This window comes from Octopus bimaculoides, chromosome 12, assembly GCF_001194135.2.
Source record: "Octopus bimaculoides isolate UCB-OBI-ISO-001 chromosome 12, ASM119413v2, whole genome shotgun sequence".
Lineage (NCBI taxonomy): Eukaryota > Metazoa > Mollusca > Cephalopoda > Octopoda > Octopodidae > Octopus > Octopus bimaculoides.
The window spans coordinates 58,036,227-58,044,452 of record NC_068992.1 but is presented as its reverse complement, the minus strand read 5'-3'; the positions used below and the strand labels follow the sequence as shown (position 1 = coordinate 58,044,452).

At 34.1% G+C, this 8,226-nt stretch overlaps 1 protein-coding gene across 4 annotated transcripts in view; it reads right to left on the bottom strand.

Moving 5' to 3' along the window:
- The window catches only part of LOC106883607 (tripartite motif-containing protein 2), a 209,019-nt gene extending 201,050 nt beyond the window's left edge, over positions 1–7,969 (bottom strand). For all 4 annotated transcript variants that reach the window (XM_014934695.2, XM_014934697.2, XM_052972201.1 and 1 more), the window contains exon 1: positions 7,647–7,969. The gene's annotated coding sequence lies outside the window, so the exon portion shown is untranslated. The remainder of the gene's footprint in view (positions 1–7,646) is intronic.
- Positions 7,970–8,226: the final 257 nt, after the last annotated feature.

The window sequence follows — 8,226 nt, the reverse complement described above, 5'->3', positions numbered from 1 at the left end:
ATATATATATATATATATATATATATAATATATATATATATATTCCAGATTTATACTCATACTTTAGATTGCTGGAACAAGTTGAATGATCCAATTCCCATCGATCCAGCGCTTATCCATGGTTCTATTGATAGTAAACAGATAAGAGACCATTCTCACAAGATGTCAGTCCATTGCAAGTAGTTGTTCCAACTGACGGTTGAATTCAGTGCAGCCAACCAACTAATCACGAATTTTACTGTGCAGCCAGTGTTTAATATACCATAGCATGCTGCAGTGCCTACTCAGAGCAAAGTGGACTCAGCTGTTGAATATACCGTAGTGGCATATTAGTGTGCTAGTGAAAATTAATTTCAATGGAGAAATTGAAAGCGTATGATCAGAAGACTACGCATTCTGTGCTTATTCAACAAGGAAGACACTGAGAGCTTGAACTACTTTGAGTTAGACAAAGAGTAGAACTTCGTTTTTACGCTCGCTTTTCCTTGTCGGTATGAGTTAGAGATGACTTTTCAAAGCAGTGTTATGGTTCAATGTTATGTTCTTCCTAATGCCAACCGTTGCCCCTGGCAACACGCGATACAGCATACTGCCACTAAAAACTGGTATAGACACTCTGATAAGTCATCAAGGTAAATCCTAAACACCAGAAGATAGTTTTAATAAACTAGAAGGTTAAAGAAAAAAATAACTAACTATCGTATTTAAAAGAAGTGCAGCGTTACTGACATTTAACTCTATGAACCTCCAAAGATCAAAGAGAATGATATTGATCCTCGCTCTATCACTACAATACTTTAATGTTTGTGTCCATGTTAGCAAAACAACGACGCCAGCAAGACTTATGTATAAGGGAGAGAAAGGAAGAGATAGGGGAGAAAACGTGTGTGTATATTTATTACACACATGCATGCACGTCAGCTTATATGTATATTTATTATGTGTTACTGTTGCACCTATGTCTTTATAACAGTTACTAGAAGCAATGTGTAGGAGGCAATGAAAAAAGAATCTAATCAATAACGAGTTGCGCTATTTGACACCATTAGTCTTAATCACCATTACTGCACTTATTTTATTACCAGGGTGAGTGAGGGTAGAGTGACAGAAAAGGTAGAGTACTGTATCCTGTGCCGTTCCTTTAACATGAAATCCTATTCAGGTTGATTTTACAATTCATCCCCCTAGGATTGATAAAATAAACACTAATCATGCAATCATCTATTGAACGAATTTATAGCACATACATCTTTCCTTAATCTCGAGTTAATGCAAGAACACTATTATTATTTCTTTTATTATCCACAGGAGAATAAACCCCCACACTTTATATCTGTCGGTCTACTGTCTCCCTCACCCGTCGCCCTGGTGGCAAAAAACTACTACTACTACTACTACTACAGCCAGCTGACAGAATCACTAACCCACCGAACAGAGGGAATTAGCGGCATTTCTTCCAGACTTTACATCCAGAGTTCAGTCCCACTGCGTGGCACCTTGGGCACGTGTTTTCTACTACAACCCCGGGCCGACCAAAGTGGATCTAGTAGACGTAAACTGAAAGAAGTCTGTCCTGTGTATGTGTGTAACTGTTTGTCCCCACCACCGCTTGACAACCAGTGTTGGTGCGTTTACGACCCCGTAACCTAGCAGTTCAGCAAAATAAGTACCAGGCCTAAAAAGGATAAATATCGGGAGACGAAAGTGCTCCCTTCCAGCAAATTTGTTGAAAGGTAGATTGGAGTATTGCGAACTTGGACCGAGTGAACGAACCTGCTGTGAACACGCGCCCATAAATTAGAGACAGACAACCGAGAGAAAGGGCACTTGCCCTAGTAGTCAGGGTGACCATGCTTTAAGGGTTTTCCACGAGTAGTCCACGGAATTTTTCCTTTGGTTTTATTGTTTACTTTTCTTTTTGGCTAATCTTCGCGTTTAGTTTGTGCGTGTGTGTGAGTATGTGTGTATGATCTCACGCTATATCGCTCGGTACCATCCTCGATCAGTGTTATTAAAGAAAGCTTTATTATAAATTAATGAGGCGGAGAGCTGTCAGAATCGTCACTGCGCCAGGCAAAATGGTTAGCGGCATTTCTTCCGGCTCTTTACGGTATCAGTTCAAATGCCGTCAAGGTCGACTTAGCTTTCCATTCCTTAGGAATCGACAAGTACCATTTGAACATTGGGGGTCTTTGTAATCGACTTCTCCCTCCCCTTAAAAGTGCTGGCCCTGTGCCAAAATTAGAGAGAATTATAATTGTGTCGTGTCTGGAGAGGCAGCTACCTTAATGTAACATACAAACCGGTTCAATTTCCACTCATTTATCTATTTATTCATTCCAGAAAGCTTTTTCGTCGCCACATCTGCGACCGTATCAATGGATTTTGACTTTGACCGTCCTTTATTGAAGCTGTGTTCCTTTTTGTTTTGTTTTTTTATTAAGGCACAACAAAATTTGTTTCAACACACGAATTCACATAAGGAATCTTGCATACCAGATACAAAAATCAAATTATCATAATTATTATTCATCTAAATCAGTGGTTCCCAACCAGGGTCCATATGACCCACGGGGGTCCAAGCGACCAAAATAGTAAATTGGAGATCCATAGTAGTATTTAAAGAAGCATGAAAAGTTTTGATTTAAATTTATGTAATGCAAGAAACGGCTAGGTTTCTTTCCCTAACATCTTACATGGTTCAACTTACACAAGTTAATGAGTAAATAACAAAATGGGAATTTTGAAAGAAATATCGGTTAATGCTTACTATTGTAAACATTAACCGAAATGGTTAATATCTATAAAATTAGTTTTTAAACATCGAATGGTTATGGGGGTCTGCCAGATTTTTAAAAAATGGTTGAGAAACAGTTTACTGGCAGTGAACAAACCAAAGAGAAAGTAGTCATAACTGTTCCGTGGTCTGGAAATCGTAGCCAAATTCACTCTAACCGCACCCTGCCATTTAAAAAAGGAAAGGACGTTGTAATACCTAGACCTACATTGTTCAATGAGACGAGATGGCCATAGATGGAATGCTTTTGATCATATGCCTGTTCAATCAGGACTAACAGGTTGAGGAAAGGTGCTAAACAATAACAACTAGCTAGCAGCGGCTGATGGGCAACATAGATCTATACACACCATATTTGTATGGTGTGTGATTCAAGCACTGAATCTAGCCTAACATCAATTTCTATTTAGCTCGGCTCGTCTTTATACCACAGCTGAATGACATTTCGGTAAACAACAGTTGCTGTCCATTTTTTTTTCTCTCTTTTCTTCTTATTCAAGACGAAATATACTTAGATGAATCGAATCTGTATATAACTAATACAGACATACCTCAACACACGTCGCTTTGAGTTACATCTTTTTTCGACTTCAGTTGTTTTTTTTTTTTTTATCCGGTTTTGAATTTGGATTTTTAATATGGTTTTGCATTATATACATACGTGTTATATGCAAAAAAAATAAAAGTCAACTTCGATCGATTTATCCGACTTAATGTCGGTCTCACCGAACATATTTAAAAAACATAAAATTTTTAAAAACTAAAACTCAAGTGGTAAATCAAATAAAATACGTGGAAATATGTACAAACCATTTAATAAAACAGATGTAAGCTAATAATTTTCTTTAATGTTTTTCGTGTTAAGTCGTTTTTTTTCAGTCAAGTCTTGGAACCGACGTAAGTTGAGGTATATGCGCGTAAGTTGAGGTATATCGGGGTTTGACCGACCGAAATGACAACAAGATGGTTGGTTTACCGGTGTTGCATATCTGCCTTTCCTCTTGCAACACATTCCGCTCGGCATTATTATTGTACCTAAGACTAAGAGGCCTGATTAGCTTGGGCTATCATTCCTTAGTCCCGACACTCATTCTGTTTTTTTATATGCAGTTTTTATGTCTTACTTGTTTTAGGCATAGAGAGGGTTGGGTTTTCTCAATTCATTAAACCGCTGTAAGTAAAATTACCTATCGACAGGTGCACAACACTAAAACTCAAGGCCCCTATGACTTCCGCAGTCAACAAGTACCCGTTTCTTTCTCTTCTTCCCTCAGCATCTTCGTGGTTTATCCAAGACACCATATGTATATATATATATATATATATATATATATATATATGCTTATATGTACAACTGATTTAGACGATAGACAATAGAAACCCAATGTTAGTTCGAAACTCAAAACATTCTACTGATAGTTCATAACTGTCAATTAACCTCCATCCCCATTTACAATATAAAAATACATAATATATATTAGTATGTAATGTCAATAATATATAATGTTAATGAGTCATATAGTTTATCAATCCCATTCATTGTTGTAAATATTTTTATATTTGTAAGAGCAGGGAAGACAAATCGTGAGAGACGAAAATAGAAAATACTTTTTTTTTTTTTTTCATCAAGTGCATAAAAATCTTTAAATATGAACAAACCGAATTTAATTTTATCGTTTGTATATATAAGGTTATCACATTTTTAATTAATAAGGATTATAAATGGAGGAAATACTATAGAAGTCGAACCGTTAAGAAGAGTATCAAAACTATCAGATAAGTCGTTTAAAAGAACTCGCTTCTAGAATTATATCACCATTAGAAACAATATTTAACCATCAGAAGAAAAATAAAAACCGTGGACACAGAGAAAATTTAGTTACTACACCATAAAACTGAATCGAGTATAATATTCGAGGCTAATGGTAACTGACCATCCCACTACAAACCACCGGCCCCTGAAGTTAATATAATGAGGAACTGTTTACATACACCATCATACACACACATGACTAAACATATGTATGCATATGTTTACATAATATATATATCCGTTAAGTGTTGACTATAGTAAAGATTAATAATATTTTATTTTGCAACGAGTCAGTCTCTTATTAGTCTCAGTTTCGCTGGGGCTTTCAGGCAAGTTATGACTGGCCAAAATAATATATATGAATGCGTTTGTCTATGTACATACACATAAACATTTATGTGTATTTAATTACACGTGTGTTTATTCAAATAACAAAACTAATTGCGTAATTATTAGTATATATATAGACAAATATATTAGAGAGAAAATATAACCAGATCCTTTCTGTTAAGTCGGAAACAATTAATTCTTTAGAGCTAAAAGATTAAGAGAGAAAGGCTAAACTGACAATGTAAATTTTAAAATCAATCTAGTTTGTTTCTGACATTCTGAATTAGAAACAAAAATTTGTTAAAAGAACGAAACAATGAACATAATCAAACCGCAAAAATAAATATAATAACTGGATTATCTTCAGCAAAGAAGCTATGTTCGAGCTCTTGGACAAGAATACTAACAGCATAAATATAGCGAAATTTGCTCACAAATACTAATTAAAATTATAAATGAAAGAAGCAGTTATAGGTGGGGAAGATCGGATGACTACCGAGGTATAGATCATTTATGGAAATGTCTTAAACACTTTCTTTACTGTAGAGATAATATATCACTAGAATCGACTTGTCTTCTCTAAGTCAAAACAGAATACCAGTAATATATAGAGGTTGATTAACTAGCACTCTCTCTCTCTCTCTCTCTGCAACTATTTCGCTATCTTCCTTTGCTTGTGCTCGGTCGGGCAATGCAATATCTTCATCGGATTGAAATTGCATATAAAGAATTATGTAGAAATAAAACACAAATAAAGAAGACTTTGTGCAATCCCCTTCCAGATATAAAAAACATATATATATATATTATAAATGATAAATATTATCTCAAGCGAAATTGTCATAAATATGCAGGTAGCAGCTCAGCTGATGAAGTTATTTTTGTTTTGTTTTGTTTTTTGTTTTTACTCGGTGGAAAATAACTAAGTACAAAAGATGAATGATTCTTTAATAAGTTCTATCGTATTTTATATGCATTCATAGAAAAAAAAAAGGTGGCAATAAAATAATAAATCATCTGATCGAAGAGGGAAAATTTATCGAAGGAAAAATAGAACAAGATATAAAGGGGACGAATTTTTAGATTGATAATGATATCATCAAGTAGATTCCACATAATTAAAGGAAATTTTCAATCATATCTTGTGCCTAATTTAGGTAGGACACGATGTTATTTTACCTTTATTTGCGAGCAAGAAGGATTAATAAATACAACTTAAGGTTAAATTTAAAAGCAAATATATATATACACACACACGTTTATTCTAACGTCTTCATATTTGACTTATCTTTTGCTTTTTGCAACGAGAATTATGAAATCAATGTCTCGTCTTAGTGTCTAAAATATAAAATGACAACACTACCGACAAGACAAAAGAGAAAGGAGGAGAACAGACCCGGCTGAAAATAAAAATAATTAACAACTGTCTAACTTTTCAAGATCAGTCCCCAAGAACCTGTCAAATTTCATTTGACACCTATGTGCAGTGCAGTCTCCCAAATTCTGTCAGAAGAGGATGGTAATTCAAGGTAAGGGAAATATAGCCACTGCCTTAATGAAAGGTGAGGGATGTTTCCCTAGGGGACAAATAGGTTATTTTCTATGAAAGAAAGGGGAAACATGATAATAGCAATCAATATAACGACTGAAATTAACTGCATAGTTTTCAAGCTGTTCTGGTATCGATTTGTTTGGTACCACCAGATTAATTTAGTAGGGAAATAGACTATATATATAGATATATACACGCACTAATACACACACATATAAATGTGTGTGTGCGTGCTTGAATTTAGTGTATATTTATTTACATATATTTGTTTGTTTTGGAAAATATTTGATAGCAGGCTTAATGAAAAAATCAAATAGAAGTAGTTATAGTTAATTTTTAAAATAAACGAAAAAAAAATTAAAATAGAATAATGAGAATATTTGAATAGTGAAAAATAGTTTCGGGCAATATAAATAAACTAAGCTGTTGTAGTATTTTGGCCAGTCCCTCTTAGAATATTTATAAGTTTATTGGGAATCATTTAGTTGCTAAGTGGCAATGTAACAAAACACTGATATGTATATATGTGTGTGTGTGTGTGTGTATATGTGTGTATATATATATATATATATATATATATATATATATATATATATATATATATATATATATATATATATATATATATATATATATATAGTCAAACATTAAGTGAAGGATCCTTCGATGCATTTCAATAGAGCACCAACAAAAGGTTGATAGTGACTTCGAAGTTTCGGTTCAGTTGCCTTTCGTCAGACTATCATACAAAGGCAACGCAGTCGAAACTTCGAAGTTACAGCCAACCTTTTCCTCGCAACACACTTTATATACATACATACATACATACGCACACAACTTACGGTATTGAGCACTCTATATTCCAAACAGCTAAAACTAAACGGATGTATATATATATATATACATCGCGAGTTAAAAGCTTGGCTATACGGTTTCTCTATGATATCACCATCCACCTGATAACCGTTTACAAACAATAGTCATCACTAGCCGAGTACACGTACAAGATAACAATCACTTATTTATTTATTATTCATTTAAGTATAATAAACAATGGCAGGAACTACACTCGTGGGTAGCAAAATGGAATAAGAAAAAAAAGTTTAGCCTCGGAATAATTAAATAAACTGAAGAATTGATGGACGCTTGCTTACCTGGAAGTTTTTAAAAGTCTTTTTGTATTTGTTTTTTCTACTCCATAGTAATAAATAAATAACAGAATATACGTATATTAATTAATGCTTGTGTTGAATATTATGGTGGTTTAAACTAATGTTTAGAAGAAGCTGTACCAGCCGAAAGCACTGCCTGCTTTTTTTTTTTTTGTATTGCCTTGCTCCACCAACCGACTCTCCTCCACTGATTAGGTAAGCCTTTTGCTCTATAGGAGATGTAATGATAGGATTGCAGTTAATGGTTAGTAGCAGCTCTACTGGTGCTAATACTAGCGCTACTACTACTGCTGCTGCTACGACTACTACTAATGTTGATACTGAAGCAGTAGTAGTACTCTGTTGCTACAACTGTTACTATGCAGCGGCAGAAGTAGTAGTGATAGTAATAAAAAAAATGTAATGAATACTACTAACTAATGAAGTGTGAAGGGAAAATCGGATTTGGAAATAGTACTGCACACACACATATATATATATATATTTATATATATATATATATGTGTGTGTTTGCATTTGTGTGAGTGTATGTATGTGTATATATATATATATATATATATAT